The sequence below is a fragment of the Macaca fascicularis genome, chromosome 6 (assembly GCF_037993035.2).
Source record: "Macaca fascicularis isolate 582-1 chromosome 6, T2T-MFA8v1.1".
Taxonomy (NCBI): Eukaryota; Metazoa; Chordata; class Mammalia; order Primates; family Cercopithecidae; genus Macaca; species Macaca fascicularis.
Window position 1 is genome coordinate 82,514,808 of NC_088380.1, and position 23,045 is coordinate 82,537,852.

Sequence of the window (23,045 nt, forward strand, 5' to 3'; positions counted from 1 at the left end):
GCAGTGGCATGATCTTGGCTCACTGCAATCTCTCTGCCTCCCCGGTTCAAGCAATTCTCCTGCCTCAGCCTCCAGAGCAGCTGGGATTACAAGCACACATGACCATGCCTGGCTAAATTATTTTTAGTAGAGATGGGGTTTCGCCATGTCGGCCAGGCTGGTCTCAAACTCCTGACCTCAGGTGATCCACCCACCTTGGCCTCCCAAAGTGCTGGGATTACAGGCGTGTGCCATTGCCCCAGCCTGAATGTAATTTTTCAATGAGAACATTCATATTTGTCCTCCTGCAGAACTGCAGAGCTCCTACAACCTCTCAGGTGACTTGTATCTTAATGACTACTCCAGGGTCCACTGCCTGGCCAGCAAGGTCTGCTCAGAGTGAGGAATGCAATTAGTTTGCAGCATCTGAAGAAAAAGGCTGTAAAAGTTCAGGAGAGGAGAAGATGGGACGTCTGGGCTTAGCAAAATGCCTGAGAACTATCTGAAGGCAGGATTGCTTAAGGACCCACATGCTTAAGTTAAAATAATATAGTTCCCTCTCCTTTGTGCTAAAACATTTCCTCATTCACTGCACCAAATTCTCACACCCACACAAGATTGGCTGGGATGAGGGCTTCATTATTCTGTTTTCAGCGGGGGGAAAAGATGCTCTGTTCTCCCTAGTAAGTTTGCTAACTGCTACTCTCAGAGGAACAGTTGTGATACGCAAGGCTGACTAAAACTGAGGCTTCCTGGGGGCTGTGATATGGTTTGGCTGTGTCCCCACCCAAATCTCATTTGAATTATACTCCCATAATTCCCACATATTGTGGGAGGGGTCTGGTGGAAGATAACGGAATCATGGGGGTGGATCCCCCTTACTGTTCTCATGGTAGTGAATGCATCTCACGAGATCTGATGGTTTTATAAGGGCAACCTCTTTTGCTTGGTTCTCATTCTCTCGTCTGCCACCATGTAAGACATGTCTTTCGCCTTCCACCATGTTTGTGAGGCATTCCCAGTCACGCAGAACTGTGAGGAGTCCATTAAACCTCTGTTTCTTTATCAATTACCCAGTCTAGGGTATGTCTTTACCAGCAGTGTAAAAACGGACTAATAGAGGCTGCAAGCAAAGTTCTTAGGGTGGCAGGACAAGGGACCATCTCGAAGTGCAGCAGGGGCCTTCTGCAGTGGTCTGTGCTCTGTGAAGTGTACCAGTTTGGCGAAGTGTACTCAAAGGCAGGTACCTACTGAGACATCTGTATCAAACGGGAAAGAGATCCTCATGACAGAACTCTGTTAACCACAGGGATATGATACACAGCCCTCCTCGGCCTGGCATCCGTTGCTATTAACCGTAATGCCTGCTTCCACAAAGCCCACTTCATAAACCAGGCCTTCACTGCCATTCTACGTAAACGACTTCTCTCCATGGGCCACTAAATACGTTTCCCTTTGAGAACACCTGACCTTACTATCGCATCCCTGGTGATTGTGGATAATCTAGACAGCCCTCTTGATGTTCAGAAAACGATGAGTGGCACAAAGGTGTGCAAAGTAAAGCCTCTTCACTTAAAAAAAAAAAGACAAGTGAGAATCCTGCAGAAACCTACATTAATACCATAGGATAGGGAGCAAAGAGGAGTTTCTAAATGGCTGGTCTGTGGGAGTCAGTCCTGTGTACGGATTCTTCCCAGAGCCCTACTTTGAAAAGGTAGAGTGAAGGTCCTCAGCAGAGCCGAGCCGGGGTTTGTCACTTAAATCCCGGGTCTGTCTTTGGTAGCTTCCTGCTGTCAGCAGGGAAGAAAGTACATGTGAAGCCAGAACCACCCAGTGCCCATCGGCTGGATCACCCGGACAGAAACGCAGGAGCAAAGTTCTTATCTACCTGGAAAGAATAAGGGAAACCGGAAGGACGTCGATCAAGGCGGCATCAAAAAGCTCTCAGTCCCCATCCTGATGGGAACAGCACACCCAAAGAATGAGGCCAGGACAAACAATGTTTCGAAGAACACTACCTTGCTTACTCACCCTGGTTCTGTTTTTCAACTTTATTATGAACGTTTTCAAACATAGATATGAGTTGGCAAGAACAGACAATGAACACCCACATACCCAACACCCAGATTCAACATTTGTTAACATTTTCCCATATCTGTTCCATCAATCTGTAGCATACACACTCACACATTTTCTCAAATATCTGAAAATGAGTTGCAGATGTTTTGACACTTCACCCCTAAATACTTTAGCATACACCTCCTAAAAATAAGGACATTTTCCTATATAACCACAACAAGATTAGGACACTCAAGAGAATGGACAATAATCCCCTTATACCCAAAGTCTAGTTCCTACTAAAATTTCCCTACCCCTGCACTGTTTTTAATAGCGGTTTTCTTAAAACCATGACTCAATCACGGCTCATACATTGCATTTGATTAGGTTCTTTTAGTCAAGGATAGTCTTCCCACCACAACCTATTCCACCCCATCCCCATTATTTTCCCCCTGACATTGACTATTTGAAGACACTGGGCTAGTTGTCCTACAAAATACTCAACAACCTGGATTTGTCGATTTCCTCATGATTTCATTTCAACTTGTTCTCTATCCTCTATTTCAGAGAAACTGGAAGTTACATCTAAAGGCTAGACTGGTAGATTCTTGGCTGATCTCTATTTTCATTCTTGCAGTCTCCCTCAGACACATGAATCCTGCAAGGGTCAGCAATATGGCCTCCATCCCCATTTCTTCTGCAAGGATGAGAGGATTGAGAGAAGTAAAATGTATGTGTTTTTGCCTTCCAAGAGTTGGAAAGACCCTCCAGAGTGCTGCTTCTTAAAGTGTGGTTTCCTGGACCATCTCCCAGAGAATGACAGCTACCTGTTTCAAAAAGGACGTTCCTGGTCCCCAACCAACCATTGATTCAAACTTTTTGGGTGGTGCCAGAATCTGCATTTCTCACAAGCTCCCAGGAGAGCCTTTCACAGAAAGTCCACTGTGAGGCAGCATGGAAAAGGTCGGTTCCGTGGTATTGGCGAAGGGAGGTAAAGAGCAGAGGCAGGAGGAGTGTGGCCTGGCTCAGTCAGGACAGACCCAGGGGCCAGATCACTTGTCCCCTGCACAGCTCATGATGCCTCCCAGGTCACAGGGCCCAGTGACTGTAGGGAAACCAGCTGTTCTCCCAGCTCATCTGTTGTCTGATAATCCTTGTACAGCATGAAACGATCTGCCCAAACATTCAGGTCCTTTTCTTCAGAGGACAAAAGCAGCTTTCAGAACTGGAAGGATAGTGCTGGCACAAAAAGCACAGGACCTTGCATGACTTAAAAAAAAATGTACCAAAGGAGGTTCTGAAACTCTCACTCTGGCCACCCCGTAAAACACACTGACTACAGAAATCCAGACATCTTGATTATATTTAAGAGGACCCAAATGCACGAACAATTCTATTATTCTTTAGGGTACAGTCTTACATGCTCAACACCTCCTGCTTTTGCCAATTTCCTTGGCTCAACTTCCGATTGACTCCTCTTCTCCATCCCACCTCTGACTTCTGGGAAAACTCTGAATCTATGGTTCCCAATTAGGGGCAATTCTGTCCCCATCCCAACTCCGCAGGGGACATTTGGCAATGTCCGAAGGCATTTGGGGCTGTCACAGCTATGGGGGTGGGGGTGTGTGCTACTGGTATCTGGTGGACAAGGGTGCTGCTGAACAAAAATTACCTGGCCCCAAATGTCCGTATCATCAATGTCGAGAAACCCTGCTCTGGGGGCTTCTCACAAAGGGCAATTTTGAATGTACAGGAGCAACTTAAGATGATTTTTAAGATCTATTTTTAAAAGGTCTATTCTGATGAGTATGTCTATAATGTGGACATTCACAATATTTACTAACTTAAATATATTTTTAGTTGTTTTTCTCCATTTTTAAAAAACGCCATGCTAGTTTGGATGTCCAAGATGATAGGATGACAGGGCCTGGGGCCCTGGAAGCCAGGGCAGACTGACTCAGAACCTCGTGCCTTGAGCCTGTCTTTCCTGGGGTCCTGGGTGGTCTCTGCATCACACGCTAAAGTTAACTTCTGTTTTCAGAAATCTCTATTCTGCGAATGGCAAAATGGGGCTCCCCACTCATTACTGTTACCTTTCTTCACCTACACCTGAGGGGCCCGGACACGGGTTCAGAAAACTAAACGGTTGGCCACACGGCTTCTGCTTCTTTCAGACTTCTCTCCTCCAGAGTCGGGCTGGTCACTCAGGAGGTACTCAGGTGGCCGTGGCCACCCCACATCTCAGGGAACCTCAAGGACCCTACGAGGTAGACCTATAAGATTTTCAGGCTTGCTGATTCTTACCTGACCCCTCTTAAAAGATGCTTCTCTTCCCCTTGAAACTATTGACAATCTCAGCTGCCTGGCAGCCCCTCCCTCCAAACACACCTGAACAAGTCTCTTTTTTTCTGGGCATGGAACCCGCAGTGAGCTCTCTGACCCCATGCTCACTGTCAAGTTTGTTGTTTAATGCACTCATCCTGGCCAGTCATAGGTTTCTTTCTCCAACTCCTCCTGTATCCAATTAACCTACCTCTGGGCACCCATTTCTAGAGAGGCCATTTCCCCTCCCATCCTGAGGTATCTGTATTAGTCTGTTCTCATGCTGCTAATAAAGACATACCCGAAACTGGGTAATCTATAAAGGAAAGAGGTTTAATGGACTCACAGTTCCACATGGCTGGGGAGACCTCACAATCATGGCAGAAGGCGAATGAGGAGCAAAGGTACATCTCACATGGCAGCAGGCAGGAAAGCATGTGCAGAGGAACTGCCCTTTATAAAGCCAGCAGATCTCGTGAGACTATTGACTATCATGAGAACAGCATGGGAAAAATCCGCCCCTATGATTCAATTACCTCCCATTGGGTCCCTCCCATGACACGTGGGGAGTATGGGAGCTACATTTCAAATGAGATTTGGGTGGGGACACAGCCCAACCATATCAGCGTCTACAGCCAGAGATGGAAGGTCCACTTGTCTGGTCCTGTTTTCTAAATGATTCCTTCTCTTCTAAAGCCCACTTGCATATTTTATGTTTGTTTTCCCTCTATTTCTACAAATGTCTTCATCTAAAAGCTCTTTAGGCAAGTCTTTCTTTATGTGTCTGTCCAACAGGCAGGAGGAGCTGAACAAACCAATCTCTAAGGGAGACACTAAAATCTGATGTAGCCCAGATCCCATAAGCCGGGGTCATATGCCTATGCCTGTACAGACCATGGGGTCGAAAGCATTTTCAATTTGTTTACATGAAATTAAAACTTGAATTTCAGGAGTTGCCTTTTAATGCCACTGCTTTATGGGAATTTTAAATGAAAGGTGTTTTTCAAGCTTATAATGAGTTCTGTGATATTAGGCAAAATATAAGTCTTAAAGTGAACCTCTTGTGTCTTCTCAGGATAAGAGAGTTTTAATTAAGAAAAGTAACAGGCCGGGTACAGTGGCTCACACCTATAATCCCAACACTTTGGGAGGCCAAGGCGGGCGGATCACCTGTGGCCAGGGATCAAGGTACCCAGGGTTTTCCAACTTTCCCTAATGAGAATGCCACATTCGAAACTGTAGAAAGGTTTATACTTTCTCCATTCATTAACTATAGGAATTCCCCAAATATTTAGGATTCATACTACGCTTTGAAAACAGATGGGTTTCAGTGCAGCTTCCAACGAGATGCACACTCCTCAGGGGAATGTGAGCTTGATGCGCAGCTGCCAGTAGCCCTAGGTACTTTGGAATACAGAATGATCCTTCAACTCTGGGCAGCAGCCTGGCCTGCAGGACTGAGCCGGTGTAATGACTCAGGAATGTGCCAGCTGGGAGGAGGTGGCCCAATGAGTGTTCCTCACTGCGGCCCAGATGAAGTCACTGCACGCTCAAAGTTCAAGATGGTCACAGAAAAACCCCTTTTTAAAAGTCTGAACTCTTGTACTTGTTCATATGATCCCAGTGTCCTCTTTCTGGGAAGAGGGACTTCTTATTGTAGCTTCTAACAATAGTGAGGCATAGTAAACAGAGATAAAGTTCAGCTGGATGTCCCAGAAGCAGTGAGTATGTGTCAGGAAACCAGGCCTCTTAAAAACAAAGCAAAAGCCTGGGGCAGAAATGGCTTTAGGTCATTTCTATAAGAGAGGCTTCCCAACTCCCTGTTCCCCAGGTGCTCACCTGAATGGGCTGCTAAGCCAGGTGGGCAGAGGAAGCCTGTCCCATTCCGCGCCCAGTGCTATGGACTCCCAGGGGCTCCAGCTACCTTGCTCCCCAGCATGAGCCAGGCTGGAGAAGATGACCACTGAGAACCCACACAGCCCTCCCTAAGAGAGAGACGCGAGGCAAGAGAGCCTGGGGGAATCCACAGAAGAGAAACTAGACTGGATTTTGGTTAGGTGATAAAAAGGAGCATGTCCCTGGGATGCTGACAGATACTTCTTTGAGGTGGTTAGGACAGACCTCATCACAGCAAACCATTTCTCACAGCCCTGATCACCTGAGGCCTCGCAAGAAGTTCCTTTTCTCTGTACCCCACAAGTGGGTGGCTGATAATTCTGGGTTCCAGTATAACATGGCAACAGCCAGAATCTGCCTCTGGGGAGGATCTGTCAGGCTTCACGAAGGGTACACAGGACAAAACCCCTCGCCTCCACCCCTCCAGGGCAAGGAGCTCATCCAGAAAGGCAGCATGTAAGAATGACTCAGTCTGGAGGCAGACTCTTCATCTGAACCCTGGTTCTACCAGGTCCTCAGTAGTGACCTTAGGTGAAACTGGGCCCATGTTCCTTAGTTCCTGTGTCTGTAAAATGGAGTAATAGCCTACCACATAGGGATGTTGTGAGGATCAACTAAGTTAAAATAAGAATCAAGCTTAGAACAGCACTTAGCACATGGCAAGCACTCCATCCGTGTGGACTATCCCCCTGCAACAGGATCCAGCCTCCCCATCCCTTGACCCGGCATAAACACGACCACTTCTGGGGTCGTGTCTCAGGCACTCCTTTTGCCACTTAGATCTTCAGGTTCTGGAGCCCATCTGGCAGGTAGGTAATTAGCCTTTCCTTCAAATACTAATTTCCCCCTGGAAAAGGCGTTGTGTGGCGGAAAGGATGTAACACAGAGCTGGAACGGCTTCAGTGCTATAAATCACGCTCTAGCATTAACTAGCTCTGTGTCTTTGGGCAATAAACGTCACCTCTCTAAGGAGAGTGTCCTCATCTCTAAAGTAGGGGTAAGGAAAGTCGCTGCCACACTTTTCGGGTGGAACACAAAAACTGTGCACGGAGGGTCAGGCATAACTGCAGGTGCCAAGACATAGTAGGAATCATTACTATTACCATCATATTGGTCAACATTCATTTTTCTGCTGTTTATCTCCCCAAGGCCACAAAAACACCTTCTATTATCATTCCAACTCTCTGTAGAAGGAAATTTGTCCAATGGCAAAGTAATAGGCAAGGGAAAAAGACCACTAGGCAGGCAGGCAAACATGGGTCCCAACCCAGGCTCGGCTCTTGGCTAATGGGTGTGTGACCTCGCACGGCTCCACTGCCTACTCTGGCTTCAATGTCTCAGGCCCAAAGTGAAGGCGCTGGACTTGCAGATCACCACTGTCACTTTCAGCTCCAAAAGTCAGTCATTTCAAGCATATGACCACCTCTTCTACCTTCTCCCAGACTAGAGGCTCCTCTCAGAGCAGATGGCTCCATAAGACCTGCTCCTCTGGAGACGGAGGTCTCTGGGTGGAAGGAAGAGGGGGAGACCCCACAGGTTACCAGGAATGGCAAGGGACAGCCATGGCTGATGGAGAGCTGAGCATGGCCGGGGCACACCCGTGGGCACTACACAAGGGGCTGGCCCAGGGCCCTGGCCAAGGGTGTGGGCTGGCCTGGCTCCCTCTTCTGCTCATATGTTTTTTTTTTCCTGGGGTGGGAGAACCTAACTCTGACTTCTATTCTTGGGAATATGGTAGAGCATCCCCCACTCCGGTCTTTGGGCTAACTGCTAAAAATGAGGTCCCCCCTGCCCTAGGCCACAGAGATGGACCCTGCCTTTAAAGGACCCCTACTCAGTTTTGAAAAATCACCAACCTTTCTGACATACTTTTGCTTCCTGTTTCAGACAAGTAAAATGCTTGGAATCATTAACAATTTGATAGCTGTATGCCAAAGGACATGGCAGAATACAAAGTTTTAACCGTTTTTAAAAGGATTTCTATTTTGCTTTCTTACATATGTCAAGAAAGGTGCCAACTGATTAACACGTACATATCAATTGGAATTCTAAAGCTGAAAAAAGCCAGCACTATGGGAGATTCCTTTTTAAGTGACTTAGCTTCAGGCAAGAGTCAGAAGTCATATCCCTTTCATTTCAAAACATAAACTGTATGAAACTGTCCTACAAAATTAACATTTGCTATTTATCCTCCATTCCTCAGTGAATTATTAAAATCAAGCAGTACAATTCTCTCATCAGTTACAAATGGCACCAGAAGGCTGATTTACATCTATCCAGGGGCAATTTCTGATGAGTATTTTTATTAATGATCTAATAAAATGTCTTGTTTTGTTATCAACTAAATGATTCAAATGATGTTTTAAAATCTAATACTCCAACCCAATAGTCTGGTGATGAAGCTACTGAGCTGACATTAATTTAAAGTGATTTGTAATTTTATTTGGCATTATCAATAACACCATGGATAGATTTAAATTTTAAGAAAATTTTGGCTCCCATGCTGTCAAAGGCAGTATTTTATAAGGTTCAGTAAAATTGATCTGATTACGATGATAATCACCAATAGCAAAGGTCAGGGGTGAGAGGTTCTGATAAGATAAATTACTTGGCAGTCAGCCACGCATATCTTAAATTGACAAGTCGGCTGAAAGTTTGGGTTGTGAGAATAAAGAATGACCCAAACAATAAGAATGACCCAAACACGTCCACTTTCAATCCTCCTAATTTCCTAACTTTTGTTCCAATCTGCCCTTTAGCAGAGATGGCTATTCATAAAAGGAAGTGCTGAACCATCTCAGGCCTTTGTGATATGGGCAGGAATGAAAATGCGGACCTTCTAAGGCTGGCCATGCGGAGGAGAGCAATAACTCTTTGCTGTGTGCAGATGCGACCCCTCCTCCCACCCCAGGAAACCAAGGGCCCGGGCTCTTAATAGGCCTGATGGATTTCTGAGGTAATAACAGGTGAAGCTGCATCAATTCTGCAAAAATAATTTTTCCCAGAACCCAGAATATTTGCTTTTTCCTCTCTTCTCACTAAACCTCATGCTACTTGAAAATAATACTCATTAAACATCAGCTAAAACTAAAGCACTTAAAAGCAGTCACATTGGCCAGGCTGTTGGCTCACAGCTGTAATCCTAGCACTTAGGGAGGCTGAAGCGAGTGGATAACCTGAGCTCAGGAGTTCAAGACCAGCCTAACCAACATGGCAAAACCCTGTCTCTACTGAAAAAACAAAAATTTAGCTGGGCATGGTGGCGGACACCTGTAGTCTCAGCTACTCAGGAGGCTGAGGCATGAGAATCGCTTGAACCCAGGAGGCTGAGGTTGCAGTGAGCCGAGATTGTGCATCGCACTTCAGCCTGGGTGACAAGAGTGAGACTCTGTCTCAAAAAAAAAAAAAAAAAAAAAAAAAATTTTTTTAAAAGGAGTCTCTCATATTGCTGACCTCCCAAACCAGAGAATTCACATTAATATACATTTGCTGACACCTGTTTATCACTGTGATTACTACAGCCAACTTTCATCGAGCCAAGCTCTGAAGTTCTAAAGTGGCAAGGCAATCCAGACACCTCTAGAACTAATACCTTGTTCACAACTGATTGTCCAAGGTTGAAGTACTCGACAGTGGCGGGGGAGAGGGAAGGCAGGCAAGGAGACCTGAAGATACTCTTACCGCCCTCCGGAAACTGTTATTAACGCTGGAATCAGGAAATACACAGACATAATGAAGACCTGAGCCGCTGAAGACCATAACTAGGTCACTGAGAACGCAGTGCCTTGAGGTGGGTCAGGCAGGACCGAGGGGTGAGAATCTTGAGAACACCAAGATAAGGTCTCATCAGGGATATAATATCTGGGAAGTAAACAGATGGTTAATTCAAATGGGAGAGTTGTAGTTGGGGGGAAAAAGGGTTGAAGTTTTTCTGCGTCTGTTGTATAACCCCAGATGGTTGCATAAAAACACTTAATAGAAGTCAAAAGGGTTGGACCATGCTGACATGGCTTATGTTCTCAGCAAGACAGAAATGGCTGATAACCCGTTTCTGGTGTGTGCACGTGTGTGTCTGTGGTGTGTGTGTGTATTTCTGCAAGTAAAAATGGAAAATGAAGGGGCGAGTGATTTTTTAACCCAGGCATATCTGCTAGCTATATAGTATGATGAATTTCAAACAGAAGAATGAAAACTCACCTTATGTTCTCACAGCCCCTCATACCCATTCAAATTCACTTTTTAACTCACAGGATTATTTGTGCACTTTTTATAATGGTTTACGAGGAACGAGAATGACCCTGAACTACTTTAAGTATGTTAGGCACTCAGGAGACTTGGGAACTCTCAGTGTACAGAAAGCCCAGGGTAGGATGGAGCTCCCCCACAGTGAGGGTGTAGAAGAAGGCGGGAGGACCAGGATGTACCCTGGGGATGCTATCTGCCCGAGACAGGCAAAAGGGGGTAAATCTGCCAAAGAGACAGAGGACAAGAGACAACCTGCCAGACAGACAACCTACCAAGGATGAAGAATGAGGGGGGATGCTCCTAGAAGGCAATGGCGAGGACAGAAGGAGGGTGGCGATGGCCCACAGGGGTCAATGGCTGTCATTGACAGTCACACCCTGAGAAACAAGCATTTCTCCCTAAAAAGAAGTAACGAGTCTAGCAGGAACTGAAGTCAGTCTTGCCGTGGCCTGAGATACACTTCAAAATGTTGTGCGCTGCATTTTAGCTGAATTCTCAATTTCTCAACCCCGAACATTTAATTAAAAAAGTCCCAAGCAGTACTTTATCTGAGGAGTCATTACAATAAACAGGCAGTTAGCACAAGGTCAAGATAAGGAAGAATGTGAACAACACAATGGTGTAGATGCTGTGGAGGGGCCGGGCAGGGGGCTGGGGGGAAGGAAACGAGCCGGACAATGCACAGATGTCTGTTTTCGCTGCCAGGAGTTCAGACAAACAGGAAGACCTTAAACTTCTCCAACTGGGAACACTCGGTTTTACCTGATGAGCAGAGGGGCTGAGCACATGACTAGAAACAGAAACAGAAGGTTGTCATTAAGGCGACAAGGCTCGCTCCACACAGAACCCACACCCAGCCTCGTTCTCAGGAAAACCCAAGCCTTGCTCACTTTGCACCCGGGTTATGCTCCTCAGCCTCACGGCCTTTTCCCTTGAGCTGCTCAGTGAGGTCTTGGGGCACACTCACTCATGGGACCCAAATAAGCCCAAGACACCAAGTTTCACAATTTTAAAATTTCCTGCTGACATCTAGCGAGAATTTATCTGTATGCAGCTTCTAAATGGGAATCAAAGAAAAAACGTCTGGCGTAATTATTCAAACGTCACGCTCTGTTCCAACAATAATATCACAATGGAGGTATAAGAATTGTTAGAAATCCCACCAGGCGCAGTGGCTCACGCCTGTAACCCCAGCACTTTGGGAGGCCAGGGCAGGCGGATCACTTGAGCTCAGGAATTCAAGATCTGGCTGGACAACATGGTGAAACCCCATCTCTACTAAAAATACAAAAATTAGCTGGGCGTGGCGGTGGGCACCTGTAGCCCCAGCTGCTCGGGAGGCTGAGGCACGAGAATCACTTGAACTCAGAAGGTGGAGTTTGCAGTGAGCCAAGATTGCACCACTGCACTCCAGCCTGGGGCACAGAATGTGACCCTGTCTCAAAAAAAAAAAAAAAAAAAAGTTAGAAATTCTCAGAATCTCAAAACTTAGGAATCTCATGAAATGTTTTCTCTTTGGAAACAGTTACATATTTCTCTCCCTATTGAGTATTTTTTAAATGCTTGAAACTACGCAATCAATAAATATTTCTTGAAATAATTAAAACTTTAGAACATTGTGTTCTGGTACCCCTTGGTATTATAATACTTGGTACCCCCTGGGTATTAAAGCTAAAGGTTTCTAGATATAACAGCATTTCTCAGCTTCGGTACTTCTAACACTTGGGGCTGGATAATTCTTCGCTGTAGGGGCTGGTCCTATAAACTGAAGGATGGTTAGCAGCATTCCTAGCTTCTCCCCACTGTATGCCAGGAGCGATCTCTCAGTTGAGGCCAAAAACAATGTTTTTAGACATTGCTGAATGTCCCCAGGGGACAATCCTGCTCCAGAAGGTAGGGTTGAGACCTAGGGCCTTAGATGGGGGTCAAGTGCTGACTACAGGACACACTGGCAGAATAAAGCAGGATAACCACTAACCTCCCTAGACCTCCATTTCCCCAGCTATAAAAGGAGGATATCTTACAGGGTAGAGATGAAGACTAAATGAGAGAAGACACGTAAAGTGCTTTGCACAAAGCATTGTCATGCACAGAGTAAGCATTCAGTAAATGGTAGCAACAGTAATGGTTAAAGAAGAGAGTCGCAGATCCATAACCTTGGAAAAATGAATTGAGCAGGTCATTCGTGGGGTCATTAATAAGAACGAACGCCCACACAGCTCACATCTAAGCAGTCTGTACGGGGCACACATGGCTAGTGTGTTAGAAACACACGGCCACTTATTAACACTCACCTTGATAAAAATCAAGTTGTTTTCATCCCTTGGAGGATAAAGGGGGGAGTAGGAATAAAGAAAAAAGAGATGAAATGGGAAAACGGCTACAGACTAAGGAGAACTATCCTGACACAAAGAGGAAAAGGTAAAAAGTGTGCACCTTCTAAAAACTGCTTGAAGACACAAGTTAAAATAAACACGCTGCGTTTGGGAATAGGATACCACAGTGAGAGCTGGGGAGTATCTAAATAGCTGGAAATGGCCACTGCAAGGTGCCGAGGGCAGTTGTGAAGGAGCTAAGAAGAAAAGTAATATGGCTCAACACCAAAGCAGCAGGAAAGTGTGAGCACGGTAGAGCCTCCTCTCTGGCCAAGCACTGCCTTCCAGCTTCTTCCTGTCAAAACCTGAGCCTGCTGAAGAAGGCAGCAGAGCCACCCCAGCCTCCCCAAGTCCCGTGCCAGGGGCTTCAAACCTGGGTCTCTCCCACTAGCTGTTCTTTGGCCCCTCAGTGGGAAACGAACAAAGCCCCCCTCTCTGCCTCTTCTGCTGGTCTCTGCAGCCCTGGCCCACCCCACCACTCTCCAGAGCACTCCGTTTTCTTGCCTCGCCACTCCACCCCACACTCCGAGTCTGTGTGTCACATACAGGCTGGGTGTGGGCAGACTCATCGGAACACAAATACTGTGAGTCAATCAGCACTCAAACCTCCTTGGGTTTAGAAATAGTCAATGACTTTTTCTGGTAGCTAAGGTCTAAAATAAGCTATTAAAAACAATCATCTTGACTTTCTATCTGAGTCACAGCGAATGCAACATTAAATTGAAAATACCGGGAGGGATGGCATTCTGAGTTTTACCTGATATAAATGATGAGTTGATGGGTGCTGACGAGTTGATGGGTGCAGCACACCAACATGGCACAAGTATGCAACAAACCTGCACGTTATGCACATGTACCCTAGAACTTAAAGTATAATAATAAAAAAAAATACCTCCTAATTAGCCACTCAAAAATACAACCCAGTCTTTGTGAGACAAGGCCTGGCAGCATTTACTGAAATACTGTCTTTGCAGTCTTCTTCTGGACCCATGTTATACTTACATCCCAGTGATATGCAGTTATCTATTCTGTCATTCAAATGCACCAAATCGTTCCTTCCTCATCAAAGTAAATTAAATCACCCAGAATAGCAGTGGGCTTGTGCCTAACGCTTAAGGCCACACACTTTAACATTCAACAATGCACCCCAACCATCTGTAATCTTCTGAGCCCAAGTTGGGTCCACACAAAAACCCAGTGGAGGTGAGCGATTTTTTTACCATGATATGCTATTATTATGTTACTGTCAATTGCATGCATCTCAAAAACCAAATGAGGAAGACAAGACAGCTCTCCACTCTTTCCTGAAGGTGACACAGCACCCTCCATGTGACCCCAACATCCAATCAAAGACATCACTGTGGCCTCACTCTCCCAGGGAATTTTCACAAAATAAAAACATCCATAGTCCAACGTGGAAAAGAAAACTATTTGATGTCAATGTAGCAGGACCCAACAGGTAGTTGAGGTTAGAAATGTGAATAACAGGCAACAAATACAGAGTTGACTTAAAATACCCTAAACTATTCTGAGAAACTCCAGAAGGTTGAATGTTAAATTCGCTTTGTCAGAATTAATTTGGGAAATATTTGGTCCTGCTTGAGGGAGAACTCCATTTCCCAGGCCAGCACTTTGTCAAGTCACCGTTTCCATCGCTGGCTCATGTCAGTGAGCAGTGTGAGTGACTAAGTGTTCCTCTCCCGCCTCGGCAGGGAGGATTAACATGGGGCCAAACGCCTTGGAGACAGGAAAACAAACGAACCCAGTTACTATGTTTTTAACTCAGTTCTGTCTGGAAATCAGGAAGCAAGACTCTGAAGATCAAGCTTCGGGAAAGCTCTTAATGCTGATGAAAAGTTTTTGTTTTTGTTTTTGTTTCCAGAAGTTCAAATGAGAAGTCACTGAGAGCCTAGAAGTAAAGAAGGCTAATAAATGGCAACCTGACTTGCAGATTGCCCCCTGGGTGGTAAAGTCGACAGCCGCTGCTCAGAATAACTTTTAACTCAAAAGGATCAGAAATTTGGACCAGCCTCCCATCTCGTTATTTCACCAGACCCTTTCGTGTTCACAAACTTTGTATATAAAGTCCTCTGACTGGAAACAGAGCTAGAAGGCCAGTTTCACTGCACTTATAATGAAGTCAAGGGATGAAGGATTTCAGATTTTACTTCACAAAGAAAAAAAAAGATTGTGAAATTTTCAACTTTTAATATTACAACAGTTTCTAGTCCCAGCAAAAGACAGACTAAACATCATCATTCAGCTGGGAAAATTAGCTACCCACCTTGGTCCCCACCCTACCCCAAGCTTTATTTATTCAGATACATGACATTTACCGAACTGCCTGGATAAGAACATGAAGTCAGCAACACCTCTCCTTCTGCATCCTGAGGAGTGTAAGCGATTAAGAGTAACATCCAATAGCCATCTATCTCTACTGTTTATTTCTCGTTTCTCAGTTCTGATAACCTTCCTCAATTTTCTGAACCTGGAGCTGCCAGCTATTTCCCATCTCTGAACCACCACTCTCTGTCTAACATTGGATCTCTCTTTGGCTTAACTGTGCTCCCAGCAACATAAAACAATACTGAAATGCTGAAACCAACACATTTCATGTGGGCATTTAGTCACAGAACTGTACCTGCTATGGGCTTCCAAGTCCTATTGTTCTAACTCAACTCTGCTGGCACACTCTCCATTTTACGCTCTAAGACTGTCCTTTATCGTGGGGGTCCCCAACCCCCAGGCTACGAACCAGTCCTGGTCGTCTGTGGCCTGTTAGGAAGTGGGCCGCACAGCAGGAGGTGAGTGATGGCGAGCCAGAATGACCACCTGGGCTCCGCCTCCTGTCAGATCAGCAGTGGCATTAGATTCTCATAGGAGCACAAACCCTGTTGTGAACTGTGTGTACAAGGGATCTAGGTTGCAGGCTGCTTATGAGAATCTAATGCTGATGATCTGAGACAGTTTCATCCTGAAACCATCCCACCCAACCATACATAGAAAAGTTGTCTTCCATGAAACAGGTCCCTGGTGCCAAAAAGGCTGGGGACCGCTGCTTTACTGTATTCATGTTAACTCATTGCCGTGTTTGTACACTGGTTATAGAATGTGTTTCTGCAGCAATAACTAACAATGATGATGCCATTTAGAGACCCTGCCAAAGCAGCAGGCCCAGTGAAATATGTGTACCCGCTAAATGCACTGCCCTTAACTCCCTCACAGCTGGCAGGTAGGTGCTATTATGTTTCACAAATAGGAAACTGAGGCACTGGCCATTTAAGCGTATCTATAAATACAGAGCATTCCCTTCAACACCCGACACAGTCACAAGCATCCCCATTCAAAAGATGTTAATAAATACTGACAACCAAGATACGTCTATTTTAACCAGCCTAATGCTAACAGATAAAAACAGCTTGTTTTTTGAAAGCCAAATGTTAACTGGCAGAGCCCTGTCAAAGGCAAGTATTTTCACACTTTAAAAGTTTTGCCAGGTATGGTAGCTTATGCCTGTAACCCCAGCACTTTGAGAGGCTGAGACAAGGATTGCTTGAGGCCAGGCGTTCAACAGCCTGGGAAACATAACAAGACCACGTCTCTGCAAAAAAACAAAAAACAAAACAAACAAAAAATTAATTAGCCAGACCTGGTGGCATGCACCTGTGGTCCCAGCTACACAGGAGGCTGAGGTGGGAGGATGGCTTGAGCCAGGGGGTTCAAGGCTGCAGTGAGCAATGACTGTGCCACTACACTCCAGCCTGAGCAACAGAGTGAGAACTTATTTCTAAATACAGAATAAGAATTAAATTAAAAGTTTGCCCAGACCAACACCTGGAATCCTGTAGCAAATGTCTTCATAAGAACTGAAAAGGACTCTTACTGGTGACCTCGCTTTACTGTCACAGTATTCCTGTGGAAGGTTGAAAAGCAGAGATAAAGTATAACACATTTCCCTGAAGCATGAAGCCACAGATTGCCTCTGGAAAGCATTTTGCAGTCTAGCAGTAACAGCAGGTTGGTGCAGGATGGAGCCGGGCCATGCAGCGAGGCTGGCATGTAGCTGCATAAGAAAATACTCACACTTTTTTTTTTTTTTTTTTTTTGAGACGGAGTCTCGCTCTGTCGCCCAGGCTGGAGTGTAGTGGCCGGATCTCAGCTCACTGCAAGCTCCGCCTCCCGGGTTTACGCCATTCTCCTGCCTCAGCCTCCCGAGTAGCTGGGACTACAGGCGCCCGCCACCTCGCCCGGCTAAGTTTTTGTATTTTTTAGTAGAGACGGGGTTTCACCGTGTCAGCCAGGATGGTCTTGATCTCCTGACCTCGTGATCCGCCCGTCTCGGCCTCCCAAAGTGCTGGGATTATAGGCTTGAGCCACCGTGCCCGGCCATACTCACACTTTTTAAAACAGAAAGCATTATATGACGAGACAGATGAAAGAATTTGTGAAACAAATCATTGAATTTTTGCAATATTAGAGAGTCTCAAGGAAGGAAATCATCTGACAGACTGAATCATGAATTTGTGCAATGCAAGAATTTATGAAAGCATTAGGGTGTGAATCATCCCCACAAAATGTTTTTTAATATCTTTGCAAAAATCAGGCTCATGAATGTACCAACTCTTCCAACAGCATTTGTCTTTTTATTTCAGGTATTAACTGATTTACAACTTATAAGAAATTACAATATAATTTACCTGCAAGACCAAATTTGTGGAAACGAGAAGAAGAAAGGGGGAGAAAATAAACTAGTTCCCAGAACAGAAGATTGGGCAAATGCCATTTTGTCCATGCCAAGTTAAGCCATAAGATCCATTAGGCATATTTTTAGTAAATTACTCAAGGACACTCCAATTCATAGCTAAACATCATCAGTAAAACTTTTTTTTTTAATTTTTAAATTAAAAAAAATGAGTTTCTCTGAAATACAAAGTGACTGTTAAAAGTTATGAAAAAATTCTAACCCATGTCTCCAATAATCAAATTATACCATTAGGATTTAAAAACAGAAAATTAACCATTTTTGGTTTGACATATACATGTGGCTTTAGTCTACTGTTTCTCTAATACTTCTTGTAGAAGCATAACCACTAAGAAGGTTCACATGAAATCAGGTTGAACCATAAACAGCCATCCCAAGAGATTTGTCTACACATGGAACAGGGTGCTGGGGAGTGAGTTCTCCCTAGATATGATGTATTTATTCATTTATTCCCTTCCCCAAAGGGCCCATCATGGAGTGAGGTCATTTGCCCTGAGTTCTATAGCAACTGATAAGACCTTGAGAGTCAGTGGCTCTTCCCAGAAGTTCCACGCTCCATGGCTGCTGACTCTGTACCTATTGGGTCAGGCCTTATTAATCACTTTTACAACATGGACCCAAACTGACCATAAGCCTCTGACCACATAAACTCATCCTTGGTCACCAACAGCACCTGTACCTGCCAGAGAATTCCATATGCAAATATGAAGATACGACTGCACGTTTATTCTGGAAGGATTAGGATTGTTTCTCACCAGTTCTTGGGTGGCAGAAAGAATACCCTACAGGCCCTGCCTTGACAACGGTCTCCCTTCAACTACAAGTTTGCTCATTTCATCACCAGCAATGCAAGGATTTGGGTAAGCAGAGGGCAACATTTCCTTGGCAGAGACTGCTAGGTTCCTGCCCAATACCCATTCTCCCCTTCTTCCTTAACAGAACCGATGGCCGGGCCTGGCATATAGTAGGACTCAGCAGAGGCACAAAATTTAAGGGGGTGCAAAAATGGTTTAATCATGATAAATAATACTTCATTATACAATATTCTTAAAATCAAAAATTTAAAAATTCACAATGGGCCAGGCATGGTGGCTCACGCCTGTAATCCCAGCACTAGGTCGGGAGTTCGAGACCAGCCTGATCAACATGGAGAAACCCCGTCTCTACTTAACATACAAAATTAGCCAGGCATGGTGGCACATGCCTGTAATCCCAGCTACTGGGAAGGCTGAGGCAGGAGAATCGCTTGAACCTAGGAGGCAGAGGTTGCGGTGAGCCGAGATCGTGCCACTGCACTCACTCCAGGCTGGGCAACAAGAGCAAAACTCCACCTCAAAAAAAATAAAAAATTCACAATGAACAAAATATCAATTTAAAAAATAAAGATAGCGTCAGCATTCCTAATTTTTCTTTTTGTCTCAGGTTCCAGAATGACACTGCTATACTGAAGTAAAACATTCTTTACCTCGATGATTGAGTTTCCTGGTGCCCTCTTAAGTTATGCACCAAAGGTGAATGTCTTACTCACCCCACCTCAGTCCTGGCCCTGAATAAAACCCTACTTGATGGGGTAGTAATGGGCCCGGCTCAAAAGCCTATAGGCATTTCTCAACCTCCTCTGCAGACACAGTGGTCAGTGAGATTCAAGTGAAGGAGACGGGGGCAGGCTTCTGTGAAAGCTTAAAAGGGATCTGACTCAGCTTCTTTCCTGAGACAGGGCCTGGATCTGTCACTCAGGCTGGAGTGCAGTGGTACGATCTCGGCTCATTGCAACCTCTGCCTCCTGGGCTCAAGCGATCCTCCCACCTCAGCCTCCTGTGTAGCTGGGAGTACAAGCAGCACCACCATGCCCAGCTTTTTTTTTTTTGACAGAGTCTCACTCTGTCGCCCAGGCTAGAGTACAGTGGCACAGTCTTGGCTCACTGCAACCTCCACCTCCCAGGTTCAAGTGGTTCTCCTGCCTCAGCCTCCCGAGTAGCTGGGATTACAGGCGTGTGTCACCATGCCCGGCTAATTTTGTATTTTTAGTAGAAATGGGGTTTCACCATGTTGGCCAGGCTGGTCTCGAACTCCTGACCTCAAATGATCCACCTGCCTTGGCCTCCCAAAGTGCTGGGATTACAGGTGTGAGCCACTGTACCCAGCCTAATTTTTGTATTTTTAGTAGAGATGGGGTTTTGCCATGTTGCCCAAGCTCATCTCGAACTCCTGGGCTCAAGCAATCCACCTGCCTTGGCCTCCTAAAGTCCTGGGACTACAGATGTGAGCCATTGCACCCAGCCCTGACTCAGCTTTGACCTTGGCTTTTCTCCTGCTAAGAGATGTGACCATAAAGGCTCCAGCAGTCATCTTACAGCCATGGGGGACTTAGGGAACGAAAGTCCTGTGCTTTGATGATGGAGCAGAAAGACAGAAGGAGCCTGGGGCCCTGATGACATCATGAAGCTAACACTGTGGTCCACCTACTTCGGGATCTCTTGTTATATAAAACTTTTAATTTGTTTAAAGTACCATCATTAGGTTTCAGTTAATAACTGATACATGCAGTTCTTCACTGAGATACTATAAATCCTTTTTTAAAAAATAATAAAACCATGGCCGTCATTTAAATGGGGCTGTTCTAGAGAAATGCCACTGAGAGGCCACTCTTCCACCTTATTAACCAAAACACCAGCCTTTTCACCCTGACAATTCTAGGGTCAGTTCACTATTGCGATGTTCGTTTCACTGGCCTTTCAAGTAATGTCAGAGGCAAAAATCAGGGAGGGGCGAGGATTAGAAACGTTTCCCCCGATGGTGAGCCAGGCTGACAGCACGCGGGCCTGCTGCACGTGGACGCACCGAGTGAGGCCCGTGGTGCCAACCACCCTGTCCTGCTGCAGACTGGGCGGTGGCCACTGACTTCAGGGACCATCTCTTGTCCTCTCTCCTCTCCCTCTCTGAGTCCACTCACAGCCTTACTGGTGTGGTGGAGTAGACCAAACCCTCCGCCTCCTCAGGACACTAGGGATTTACTGCTCTACGGGGGTGAAAACGAACTCCTTAGGTCCAGGTCAGTGCCGTCAGCTTTTCACAAGCCAAGATTCCAGAAGATGTCTCCCCCATTCTTGATACCCAACAAAAGAGGAACACTACTATATGAAGACAGAGGCTGAGGAGCACTGAACACTGAGCCTTCACTGTACAATGTTTCTAAACAAATGAAGCTTTGTTCTATCTATTAGGTATGAGAGTAATGCCAACCATATGAACAAAGTGCTGCCTAGTGAAATTCCTTAGAAGATTTATGACAAATGCACATGAGAAGAAATGGTAATGAACAAGTACTAGTTTGTAAAAAGTCCTGTTCATGCTGTGAGAGTAGGGGATGGGCGGTGTAGGACGCTATGGAAAAGGTAAGTACAAGCACAGCTCTTCTATCTCCTGGAACAAAAGACAGAGGGAAAAACGCCCCCTATGGCTAGAACGATGTCAGTGCTTGAACTAAAGGCTTATAATCTAAGGTCAGAGCTCCCTTTTCAGCAGAAGAAAAGCAAGTATCATTTACATTTCTCCCTGCTTATATGGGCTAAGTCATAAGCCATGTGCCAAAACCCTCATCTGCAGGATCAGTTCTGAAAAGAGAAAAAGAGCTCTGCCAAGCATTTATCATCACCTAAAATTGTTGCTTTTCATTCCCAGAACTGAAGCTGTTTTATTGAATTTTTTAAACCTGAGGTCCACCGCTCCCCTCCAAATCTACAGGCCCTGCCTCAGGTTTTAAACCATTGCCCTAAGAAAGAAAAAAGATGCCAGAGAGGCTATTAGTACAACAGAGGGGTGGAGGCCTGAGCCCTCCTGCAGCCCAGCAGAGATGCCAAATGCTCCAGCAAGGAGCTTTGTGTGACCTTCCCGGACCACTCAGGAGAGCAGGGCTCCACAGGAAGGCCCAGCAAGGAGACACATCCAATCACCGATGCTGGGGCAGGGAGAGAAGGGATGTGAGGACAATGACAGGAGGGTACACGTCGGGGGCTCTCGGGGGTCCAGAGACCTGGCTGTAGAGTCCCCTGGAGTCCCTCCTGGAGGGACAGCAGAGGGGGTTCTCAGGTGCCATAGGTCAAGAGAACAGGAGAGGCGGCCCCCGGGCCTGGGCCCTGCAGTGTGCTCCACAGAGAGGACAAGAAGCAAAGGCCTCCTGGGAATCACCACGACGCCGAGAGGGAGGAATGGCCTGGGAGTTCAGGGAGCTGCTCCGTCTCCAGCCGCGTGTCCTTGGGCAGGCTGCACTGCTCTTCCAGGGCCTCAGCGGGCTCCCCCACAAAGGACAGGGCTGTGAGCAAGCGAGCGGCTATAGGACCCTCACAGCTCCAGTGTCTGTGACTTCCCAGTTCCACGGCCTCCACTGCCCTCCCCGGCGCTGACTCACTCTGGTGCCTTATGACTGCTGGGTTTTCTTTTCCTGACTCAGTGCAAAATAGGAACAGAAAGGTGGAACTCCAGACGTGGGGCCCATCTTCCCTCCTTTCCATGTCACTGAAGCGGCTCCAGGGCCTCAAGGGAAGCAATGGCCTCAGCTTTGGCTTCCAGGCCGTCACCGAAGGTCCAGGGCTTCCTCAGCTCAAACAGGCAGTGTTTTGTCAGGAGGCCCCACCAACAGCAAATGGTGCCGTGAAATCACAGCAAGTGCCTCCACTCCCAGCCACCACTGCCGTCCTGGCAAAGCTCCCTGGTCCTGTGTGGGAGTGGGTAGAGGCAGGGGCAAGGCCTGGGGAGAAATACTGCCAAAGTCACACGGCCGCCTCAACTTCAGCTTTGCAGATCTTAGAATATTATTCTTTGCCCTCTACTGTAAGTCCTTGGCAAAAACTTAAAAGCTTTAATGGCGTTTTGTCATAAGCTGAACAAGTTTGTTGGAATGTAGGGAAAAAACCCAATGACTTCTTAGGAGGAAAGAGAAAGCCCATTTTCTAGTGTCCCAGAACTGCTCCCACTACATTTTCGTTCTTTGAATCCCACAAGAGGAAATGAGGCTTCATCTGAACCCCAAGCCACACCACAGGGTCAGACATGAAGGAGTGGTGTCGCCAGAGCAGGCCATTTGCTGAGGGGCTGCACGGACAGTCCTAAACTGGCACTACACCGGGCACCCAAGTAGGTGGGGGCCTGGCCTTCCACCCGCCTCCTCCCTGAGCAAATCAGGGAGGGCAGACACAGACACAGACAGACCCACCTTTCATTCCCCAAATCTGGAGCTGCCTCCCTTCCCAGCTCACCCCCTGCTGCCTGCCTCATCTCTCAGTGCTTCCCAAAGGGAAGAGGGGACTGTCCACGGTGGCCAGCGTGAGGGGAGGAATAAAGGAGAGCAAAGACGACCTAGGACCCCCTCTCCCACCAGAGCCACACAAAGCCAGAGCAGCCAGGGGACA

General features: G+C 46.3%; 1 protein-coding gene across 6 annotated transcripts in view; it reads right to left on the reverse strand.

Moving 5' to 3' along the window:
- LHFPL2 (LHFPL tetraspan subfamily member 2) overlaps nucleotides 1-23,045 on the reverse strand; it is a 163,616-nt gene that overhangs the window by 33,911 nt on the left and 106,660 nt on the right. The window contains exon 4 of one of the 6 annotated variants that reach the window (XM_045393917.2): nucleotides 9,937-10,116. The exons of the other annotated variants lie outside the window; for them this stretch is intronic. The gene's annotated coding sequence lies outside the window, so the exon portion shown is untranslated. The remainder of the gene's footprint in view (nucleotides 1-9,936; nucleotides 10,117-23,045) is intronic. 6 annotated transcript variants of the gene reach the window in all.